Here is a 12,172-nt window from a genome sequence, read left to right on the forward strand (position 1 = left end):
CTTGGCATTCTCCGATATAGGATACAAAGAAAAATACATCTCAAGCTTGTCAAACCATTCTTCTAATTCAGCAGGGGATAGATTTTCACCCTTGAAATTAGAAATGGTTATTTTCTCATTGTATTCCCACTCATATTGATGAGATTGGCCATTATTGTGTTGCCATCCATTAGAGTTTGGACCAAAATAATTTTGCTTTTGAACATCATTACTCCATGCTCCATGAACATACGGTTGTTGATGTCCAAGAGCATGTACAAACCCATTTGACTGATTATATTGTCCTTATGGCAGAAAGAGAGAGTTGCCAATAACATGAGCCTGTCCATAGACTTGATGTTCATACAATGGAGAGTGTATATTTGTTGTGTCATTCATTGGTGGTTGCTGTCCATTTATTTGATGAGGCCAAAATTGATTTGAATGAGGACCTTGTTTAGAAGGCTGATTATCTACACGATTATTGTTGGCTTGATATTGCTGTCCAAAAGAATTTGGAGCTGAATTTACATGACCATATCCATTGTAATGGTGTTTCCCCATAAAAATTATTACCTCCACTTGCTTGACCATGATAAGACCTTTGTTCATGATCAACTTTCTCTTCATGTGTAGATTTAGGGATAGTAGATTGTTGTCCATAAAAGACTTATAAAAAGGATGGCATCCATGTGTATCATCATCGAGCCTTGAGTTAGCACGAATCTTATCTTCCAAATCCTATCCATGAGGGCTAGTGTAGGTCTTGGGTTGATTTTAGGGCTGAAATTGAGGCTGAAAATGAGAGGGATGAAGCTCTTGATGGCTCTCCAACTTCATAGTGTCCAACAACCTTGGGAGTCGTGGTCTTTGGTTGTTCTTGAACAATGGGAGGACTTGGAGCATTTGGAATTGTCGATGCCTGACTTCATGTCCTTTATGCCATTGGAGAGTTGTTGAAAACTGTTAGAATCAGTAGAGACATGAGTAGTGCCAACCCCATTCACTTGTTTGTTTACTGTAGCATGTGTTGAACTTATCTCTAGCTCCTCATTATCATGGTTCTCATGGTAAATAGCCTCTTGTGAAGCTTCACTCTCTTTATCTAGCCTATAGTCCCTTAAACCTTCACTGATGGTATCCATAATGGGTTTCTTTCTTTTATTTTTAGCCATAGACGATGTCCTATCCTAGGTATACAACAGAAGAAAAACTCAAATAACTTGAGCTCTAGTGATCCAAATGACTAACTTTTTGGCTTTCTATAAAGCTTAGGATGTCCCATTTCAATTGAGCTATCAATTATTGAAAATGATTGAGTACAGAAAATTTTGTAGACAATTTATTGTAGCTGTCTGGAATTTCCTACAACCTGTGAATGCTTTGTCTTGGTCATTAAATGACTTGTACCATCAATTTCATGCATGTACAAACTATGTAGACCTGCAAAGGAACTCCATACAATTGCAAAACTGAGATTAACCTCTGCAAATAACCAACGGATTGAATAATCCCAATGTAAGCTGCAAAATAAGGATTCAATGAATGGGACCTTGTTTGCACACCCTGCTCCAACTCTTAGTTGCTGACCCAAATTACAAATGCCACAGATAGCATACATTTTGCTCAGCATAGCTTTGTCCAAATTTGCCAATTGCATTGCATTATGTTGTCATACATTTACCTTTTTTTTAAACAACTGCCATGCATTTGCCATTACATCATGAAACCAATGCCAATTACATCATGCTATAGACTGAATTATTGTGCCTTTGAAGTGGTACATGCACCCAAACTTAAATGTGTGGGATCTGAGTCTTGAGGGGTGTGCAAATTTCCCTCTCAAGTCAGGTCGTGCTTCCCTTCAGGGTCCTCATCAGTAGAGGGGAGGGTCACTTCTCTTTTGTCATACCAACTCGCCCGGCATCCACTTTTCCTCATGGGTATAGACATGGGAAATCGATGCTAGGGTAAGGAGACAGTATGAAATGCATGTATTGAAAGGAATTTGATTGCCATTTCATGATATGCAGTAACTTGGATGGAATTGGGCTGAAAATTGAAATGGGAATAGGTAAGGAATACTTGGAGCACTGAGTCGCTGCTTTACAATTTTATTTCACTTACCATTGAGTATAATTTTTCATTCATGGCAATTAAACAAGAGGCAAACAATTCACTGTAAAAGTTAGGGCAAAATGGATGAGAATTAGAAGCATTGAAAGTGATTATTTTAGCGAATGAAAGCGATTAAATAGTGATTAATCACTAAGGTAGCTCTATGGATTATTCATGAAATGCATTTGAGAAAATGATTGGGATTCTTGATCATTTTAATCCCTCTTCCATCAATTGGATTCAAAAGGGAGAGATTAAAGATAATTGAGAGTACCTCTTATGATTGTATGTGAAGAGTGTAATTGATGAAGAAACCTCTCACAAGGATAACTCGTCTTCAGCTTCAAATGATCCAAGGATGACCCAATTTAAGCTTGCTTCAATATGGAATAAGGTCTTAGGTTCATACTCTTCTTCTATCAACTCCATTGTTGCTCCAATGCTTCAAGTATGGTTGATGAAGGTATAATCTTCTTCTATTTGATGTAGAGCTTGAAAGATGATAATGAACAACTCCAATGTAGACTGAAAACTCAAAAAATTGAGAAGAGAATCAAGGATTTCAATGACATCAAAGATGCATGCTATCCAAAGCTTCCATAGACCAATATATGCCCAAAAATTCTTCAATGTTGCTTCAATGTTGTCAGTAAATTGAAGCCACGTGTATAAGCAAGCTCAAGGAGTGATTTGCCACCAAGACTCCCCTCATTTGCTTCAAGAAAACTGAGATTCTTTGTTGCTATCCAGAACTATCAAGAATAGGGTTTCATGGGAGAGAAAAGAGTCCAAGAATAAGAAGAAATCTTGCCCAAGCTTGAAGAAGACCACTTCTTAATGGTGTTTGTGCATTATCCATGGATTGATTGATCTCCCTAGTTCATTTTCAAAACAAAACAGGCCTGAATGTACTACATGCCCAATTCACGCTACTACCTACTCCTCACGGAAAGAATGAGGCAAAATGAGCCAAACCACTACTCCATGGAAAGCTCAAGAGGTGAAGATCAAGGTTATGAAGTCCATTGGCATGATAGAGATCACGGACAAGAGATTTGATTAGTGTTTGGCCATGGATTCATGAGGCCAACTTGAAAGGAAAGGGAAGAACCCATGTTCTTGAAAAGTAACTCAAGTTTAACCCATACTAAATCATGTAACCCTCATTTTGTCCATCTCTCTTCATTTTTGGGCCAAAATTGAGCCACGACCTGCTAAATTTGACTAGAGCCTACCATTATCCACCGGTTCATGCCAAGAGCCTCCATCTTAGCAATGGTTTGTGACAGATCTCCATGTTAGACCATGGTTATGGAAGAACTGACTCCTCCGACTAATTTTAACTACGGTTTTCACTCCCTAGTCACTGCAACTAGATCTAGTGCATGAAAATGACTTCTAATAGGATCTAAACTAATGCTCTGATACCAATGTAAAGAAGGACTAATCTAACCATGAAAATGAATAGGAAATCAAATTATTCTAAGCTACTCACAGCAAGAAATGTAACAAATTGAATTACAAGCATGGCCATGCCATGGAACATCTTCTATTACCATAGCACAATGTAGCCATGAGCTATTAACCAAGTACAAGAAGATGAAAGACAAGAAGGATAAAACTGTGATAATGCCAAAGAATGCTGCTAGATTAGCACTTCTTGCCTTTTATACTAATTCCTAAAGTCCTCTTTTCTCTTGGCTCAAGTATTTACAAAGTTTATATTTGGAATAGGTTTCAACTCTCCTTTTGATAATTTGCTTCATTACAGATTTGTTTTCACGACTTACTTAAATCACATTTGATTATTGATGGTTGAAATCTAGGATGCAATATACATGCCAAAAGTAAATATCAAACCCTCCATGATAGTGAGCAAAAGACAAGATCATGTCATCCTTTTCAAAAGAAATCAAAGCATAAGAGAAGGCTTGGCCCGTAGATGTTCCCCTTGCCAAGCTTGTTCCTTGGACGAGTGGGAGTTCTCCTCATTGTCATGCATCGGAGAGGTGTGAAGGCCTATGGTATAGTGACTTTGAGGAAAACACAATTGTTCAATGGCCTATCGAATTGACGATAAGTACCCACTCTCTTGATTTTTACTATGGCTGATTTATCACCCTCTCTTATCTTATTTTATGTATGCGGTGGACCGTTTTCTCATATGCCTTATGTGCTAAATGTCACCCTCCTAAATAAATGTGCTTTAGACCCTAATATAAAATGTATACAAGTTGGCACAAAAGAGAATCGTCTATACCTCATATTTAGACCTTGTTTGCAAAGCAAGAATGCTAGAACATGCTAACCTACTCATCTATTCTTGATAGGTTAACTAATAATGCAAAGGTATGAGTACAAGCACACAAAAAGCTAGCACCCATTCCTACATGGTACAAGGCACTGTTGATCTCTCTTCCCTATGCCATGTGGAAGGTAGGTAGTTCTTTAAGCTAATTTAAAAATTTATTTTACCCTCATTTATTTTTTCTCAATGTAATAACATTGTCCTTAGTTACAAGTGTTAATGAGTATGATATGGTGGTGCAACCAATCGAATAGAAATAGATGCAGCTCTCTGACTCTGAGTTTAGAACCAAATGGGACGAGGTGTAATACAATGTCAATGAAAAGCTAGTTAAGAAAACTTGACATTTGCTAAGAGTTGCAGATCGTAGCCTTGAAGAGAAGTGATATCAATAAGTTGCTATCTCTCTATACTTGCATGTTATATGTATTCACACTACATTTGTCTGAAGTAATTGTGTTTTTACCATTGTAGAACTATCTCATGCTTGGAGTGGGGCTCCAAGACTAAGGGTGTTTTGAATGAGTTGAGAGTATACACATTGGCATCTTGAAAGCTAAACAAGGCAGATCACATAAGGATATTGAAGGCCATGGACAATTCTAACAAGAAAATTCAAACGTTGATGGGCATCCATGAATGTTGTTTTTCTTGGTCATATATAATATTTATATCATAAGTTTGATACGTTATTATTAAACAACATAACTTTTATTTGAGGAGATGAAAATGCACATTTTCAAAGTTGGGTGAGACAATAGACCTTTTGGGTCATGTTGCACGATAGTGGAAGGATACTACTCTCTAGTTGGGAAGCCTATTATAACATTCGAGTGGAACACGATCAAATACACACAGGAGATAAAGAGAAAACATAGAGAGCAAATGTTATGCATCGTCTTCCATGATTTCAAGCTAGATGAAGATACAAAGTAATAGAAGGCATCCAAGTTGGCAACATGGAGGCTTTTTTATAGGCAAATCACAATATCCTTCTCTAATAGCATGTTTGTGATGCTATCTTACCAATCCATTCCAAAAATGTAATGGTGACTTTATCTGATAAGCTCATGTATGGGCAAATCGAGATGGGGATTATACAAACTAAACTGTGAGAATATGAGGACTAGGCAGACTTACATGATGAATAGTGTATATATGAGGATTACTAGATAGAGCAGGAGTGGGACGAGGAGGTATATTGGAGATATCCTATATTCCTCAACTATCCAGATGGTGAATACCCCTGTAATGAGAAAGCTGTGTACCAAAAATACTTAAGGAAAAAATAAATGCAAGAGACACAAGGTTCCAAAGCCATGGTAAGTAAAATAACATGCATTCTTAGGAGTATATTGCACTTTGTTGTTTCCTAGTGAAGATACTATCGTTGATTTATAAGAAATTGATACCAGTAGTGCGGTAGTCAAAAAAGGAAAATAGAAAAGCAAGTAGACACCTAGTATTGTTGAAGAAAGGCTAAGTGGAGATCCAGTCTCATCACCAATTAACTTGGTTTCTCTATACTCAAAATGTTTAATATTTTAAAGTGTTGTAGTTAAGACATCTCTTGTATTCTTATAGTGAAAATATATAATTGAATATGAATCGTAACCACATGACAAGTAGGCCCTGTGATTGATACCACTAAAGAGTATATCATAATTCCACTAGTGCGACAAACAATGCACTCGAGTAGTAGAGGTATGAAGATAATTGGAAGTTTCGAGTTTGCCATCTATTACATATTCATTTAGATTGTTCCAAAGGATCTATATTATTCCATCTCTTGGCATGTTTCCAATGGACTTAATTTGTAGTGGACGGCACCATCAAGGAGGTCCGTATCATTGGTACGGATAGAAGGATAGAGCAAGTTTGTCCAAATCTTGCGATAAAGATGCTTACCTATCAATAAATAGTCATAAACCCACTAGCATGAGGCTAGCACCCCCTTTTGAGGGGAAGATACTAGAGGAAGGTTGGGTCTAAGATAATCCCCTTCACCCTTGTACCACAAGGTGCGAGCATAGGCTTAGTTGGGGGAGAGGCATTTCAATTAGGACCTCAATTGCTCGGATTTTTACAAGCAAAACCTATTATCACATGGTTACTTTCTTCGACTCACAAAAAGGGACTTCACGCCTACTTATATGCAAAAGGTGAGGTTACTTCTTTTTCTTCACTAAAGAAGACTAGTTGCACATTTAACACATAATAAATGGCATCCTGTACACAGAAGTACAACAATTGCAATAGGTAAACAAATGTACTTTTAATAACTCAAATTTCCCTTCCAAATTATTTATTTCTAAGCAACAAAAGGAAACATAAAAAGAATATGAAATTGTGAGATGTTCAACATAGGTTTTATGATACATTTAAAGTATGATAAACCAATTACTTAACTTCAAATGGTAAAAGAGAGAAAGTAATACAGACTCAAGGGAAAACACCACCAAACACATATCATTTATTTGTCTACCAAAATGAGTTTACCTACACAATGAACAAAAATAAATGAATAAATATGTAAGAGAGGTGGATGATTATCATTATACACTCACCTCTCTCTCTCTCTCTCTCTCTCTCTCTCTAAACTGTACTATGCCTATATATAGGCCTAAAGCAACCTATTGATTTAATCATCTATTTGACTTGATAACCATTCTGTCTCTTGATTATAGTAGTTGTCAAGGGGGCAACCATGGAGAGGATAGGAATAAAAATAAAGTTTTCACAAATATTGCTTGATGATACTACAATCTCATTTGTTTTCCAAAAGTCAAGATAGTTTAAGTTGACAAAGCATGTCAATAATCCTACTAAGCTCTACAATCTCTACCCCTTGCTTATAGTTCCTTGCCTATTTTTCAACATCTTCAAATCTACCATGCTTGTCCACTGTAGTCTCTTATAGCCTCATCCATCATGCTATCTTCATCTTCATAGCATGCTTGTGATAACATATCAGACACTACATTGTTTCTCCTTGCAATATGTTATAAATATCATGTACTACTTCTACCTTCTCCTTATTTGTGCATGCATCCTCCTCAAATACATAAGATGAACTATCCTTTCATTGTAGTACAAATCCAAACCTTCACTGTTACCAAAAATAGGAGAGCAATCATGCAACAAGTACCTTTCTCAATGTAGCCATTACTATGAAAAACCTCTATTAGCACCATTATATCTTCCACTCTTAGTTTGATTACCATTATATTGGCTATTAGTAATGTTACTATTAGAATCTTTGCTATCACCAAAAATTTTTGCCTATTAGAGTTTGCAACCTGTCCTCTTTGACTCCCCCTTCCTCGATACTATCCTCCTCTATTTTGTTGTGCATCATAACCTTGATCACGACCACCATCTTGGCCTTTGCCACAACCTCTAACTTTGTTAGTAGAGTAAAATACTTGTTCATACTTCTTTTTGCTTTGAGAAGAAGAGGAATCCAAGCCAAGGTCCTTCTCCTGAAGTATCAGCATAAAAATCAAGTCTACAAAATCAAGGATATCATCCCTTGCATTCATAGATGACCTAAAGCTCTCATATTCATCTCCAAGTCCGTCTAAGCATAAACACACAATATCATCATTATTAACTATCATACTGATAGATCCATGAGCTTCCACAATACCATACCCTCGTAGTCTAGCCCTCGGTATTCTCAATGCTCATGCTGCAATCATTGTCATTGATCTTATTCACCCATACCCCATTGTTCTAACATGCTAGTACAATCCTACTCATCTACATAGGAGAATATATGCATTAGCAAACAATGAAAGCCTTGATTATGGTTGTGCTATAGTAGAAGAGCATGATGATACCTATGAATGTACCAATACGCACCCTACAATAGTAGGCATTAATCTTGAGATAGAATGCTAAAAAATTATTGTTGCTCCTACTTCATCAATAGTAGGCATTAATCTTATTTTTTATCTACATGTTTGAGATTCTCATTTTGTGACTCTTCTTGATATTGTGAATGCCATACTCAAGCCTTTGTTGGCACCTATGAATGCACCATAGGCCTCCATAATCAAGCCCTGACAAATAAACAAAGGGAGAGAGTCGAGCCTATATTGTCCTGCTATCTACCTTCCTCTTGCAAACCAAGTAGCACTTGCAAGAGTCAAGAGAGAGAAGCAAAACCCAATGAAAGGGGCACAATAATGGGTCGACCATAGCTCTCCAAATATGCAATAAGAGAGTTTAGATTTTTTTGGCCAAAGGGTAATAAATAAATCTATGATGTGAGAAATCCACATTAGTCATGCAAAAGAAATAGTTACCATTCAATATTTAGTGTTTTGAAAGAGCCAAAGCAAGGGGCAGCAGTCTACCAATGATCACTTGCCAAAGAAAGGCCTTAAATTTAAAAGGTGTCTTGTTTAGCCATCCCTCCATCACAGTCATCTCCCAACAAGCCTTGGATTTATCCATACCCCAACTCACATTGGCTTTTGTGACTAGCCAATGATGATCCTTAATCATGAGATGGTACACCTTGTTGGTTGAAGCCTTTTGAAGTTTGAGACAACCAATAATATCCTAGACTTGCTAGGGATGATTGATTTAATTTGTTGCTAAATTATGAGCTGATGGGTGCAAGAATAGTAAAGACCATTGGTACATCACATGGACAGAGGGAATATCATAGTAGGCACCAGGCTATATAAGGGACATACCTACCTAAGTAGAAGGTTTGGGAGATGATCGAGGGATCAAAGCTTGACTATTAGATTTTCTACATGTCCCTTTGATGAGTCCTTTGACTGGCATGCTGAGTGCTAGCAAAGTTATCTCTTTTGTATATCTCAAGTCATGATTGTTGGCAATAGAACTGCCATTGTCTATGTATCAGTAGTTATCTAGAGTCCATGAGATTTAGTTTTCCCACCATCGATTGTTCCTGTGTATTTTGTCACTATGTTTTTTGTCTCTGTCGAGACTATTGTACTAGATTCATCTAGTAATACACATTTGGTAATTTCCTTGGTTGCATACCTTGGTATATGTTTTCATTGCTTTGACTATGTCAAAACTCTATACATTGGACGTTGACTATAAAATAGGATGTCGACGTCCACCTGTGTTGGCTCTAAGTATGACCGCCCTTTGTGGTGGTGGCGCTTGGACCCAATTATAGATGGTGACCATGAACATTGTTCCTTCACATGCTAAGCTAAATGCATACGCATTTGCAAGGTCCACCGAATGCAATTTCAGCTTTAGGCCAAGCATGGTGATCTAGCTCTGATTAGGGCCAACAAACAATACCATCTCTTGAGGCTTCTTCTATTCTTAGCGATGCATCCTAAGTGCAACAACCCTCTTTACAATGTGTAAAATTCACATTCTCATTACACTCCACCAACTAGTCTTGCATCCTCACTTCCATCAGTTGCTCCCACTACTCTACTACACCTAGTAGATTGTTTCTTGGCTTTTGTTGAACCAATTGCTATTCCACCAATACCCCTTCATACATCTTCACTTCCCATCCTAATAACCCATCCACCTAGCATTTCATTTCCAAAGTTCTCTAGATCTTCCAATGAGGATCCAAATACTTTCATTTGCCAATTTGATGTTGCTTACATGGTCAACTTCTCTAGTCAAGTCAATGAGTCTCACAAAGTTGTTGTATTTGAATCTTCAATGCAAAAAAAGGCTACAACCTGGCTAGTGGCAAAGCATGGATGGCCAACTTGGAATGATGCACTCAATGCATTCCATATTAGATTTCAACCCGATTGAATGGATGCATAGAAGCTGGAAAGGCTTTGCAATCTTAAGTAAAGTGATAGATATGTCATGTGATGACACCAGTGATTCTAATTCTAATTCCAATCTAGAGGCAAAATCCAATCATGACAAAACTAACTCTGAGAATAAGAAATAAAAAAAGGTTAGCAAGAGTAAAAATAAAAATAAGGGTAAGAAAACCTCACAAAACCCTAGCAAAAATGACATTTAAAACCTATGGTGCACACAATGCAATAATCTCAACCACGTTTAGGCTGAATGTGACCTAAATTAGAGGTGGTGTAGTATTTGTAACATGGCTACTCATAACACCAAGTATTGCCAATATAATGGCAAGTACCAAATCACCTGCCCAAGAGGATGGCAAGGTACTAGAGCATCCTCATATGGCCAATGAATCACCATTCTGGCCAATGAAGCTCAAATACCCAGAAATTGTTTACACAAATTAGGAGTACCAATAACCCGATGGTGGCCATGGTATGCATGGTAGAGGAGGAAAAGTCCATGGAAATATTTGTCTATTCTCTAAACATTGTTTCTTTTATATGTAGGAAGGACACTAGAGATCCAAACGTTCAAAAGCTCATGTATATGATGCCCAGAAAAGGCAAGGACAAGGCCCGGCACCCATGCTTGGAGCCAACACAGTTGAAATCAAGGAACTAATCAAGCCAAAAATTCATGTGGCAACCCAATCTAAGAAAATGTACAAGGAAGGCACTTTATGGCTAGAGCAAGAGGAAGTTCGCCATCAAGTGGCAAGTTGGTCACCACAAGAGCTGGCTACGATGAAATATCAGCCAATCCGAAAGCTAGACCCTGCAGTTGGTCTGGTAGCTCATGCATGGAGAAGAATCCTTTTCATCACAAGGATAATCGAGATGCTAAAATCGTGATAAGAATGAAAGGAAGCTGCATTGTGATGAATTATCCCCAGCATAATTGCTCGGGATGCACATACCCTGCTAGTATAGGAAGTACAACAATGTGTGAAGATAAACCTAAGTTTGGATGGAGTCATTCAACCTCGCAAATGACCATAGGCCTAGAGTTTGCGAAGTCAAAACCACAACTGAAATATGGAGGAAGTAGTTCCAACCCCAAAATAAGAAAAATGAGCAAGTTGTGAGAGAATATCTGCAACCCTACTGGAGTTAAGAATCTAGATAATCAAACCTACTAGAGTTAAGAATTTAGTTAAGAACCTACGCGAGTTAAGAATATAGTTAAGAACCTAATGGAGTTAAGAATCTAGATAGTCACCCTAGATTTTATGAAAGGAATTAGCCAAAGGTTTATCCTAGCAAACAAAAGAATAATGTACTGGACGCTCATCCCAAGAAGGAGCACACAAAGAATGTGGAAGATCAACCCGAGCAAAGACATGGTAAGACCCCAGAGACTAATCCCAAAGGCAATCGAAGCCATAAAAATGACACTAGGCCTATAGCACAGAAGGGAACATGCTGATAGTTTCTACTATTCCTAACTCATCCAAAGGATCAACCAGATGGGGGCCAGTTGAATATTGCTATTCCATTAGGAGATCTCTTGAATCTTGTATCGACTTTCAAGGATCACATATTGAACATGATTCATCCAAAGTGACCAATGTTACTAGAACCTGAAGTAGTGCTAATGATTGCTAACACTCTAAAGGTGACATTTCGAAGAATCCAAAAAGTGTCAATACCATTAGGTCCATTGTCTTATTCGAACATTCCGGTAATTCCTATGTGGTGCAAGGACCATATGAACCAAAGAATCCTACTCGACAATGAATCCAATGTCAACATTGGGAACTAGTCCCATTCCTAGTAGTTAGAATGGTGAATCAGCAAAGGATGAGACCACTCACTATCATACATTTTGTACATTTGAAAATTGCTACAATTCAATTCTTGGTCTCTTTAATTGTGTTAAATATGGAGCATGCAGGGAAAGATTACTGCCTGTTGTTGGCAAGGCCTTGGCTCC

The sequence above is a fragment of the Lygodium microphyllum genome, chromosome 23 (assembly GCF_053477565.2).
Source record: "Lygodium microphyllum isolate KBCC chromosome 23, Lygodium_microphyllum_v1.1.10, whole genome shotgun sequence".
Lineage (NCBI taxonomy): Eukaryota > Viridiplantae > Streptophyta > Polypodiopsida > Schizaeales > Lygodiaceae > Lygodium > Lygodium microphyllum.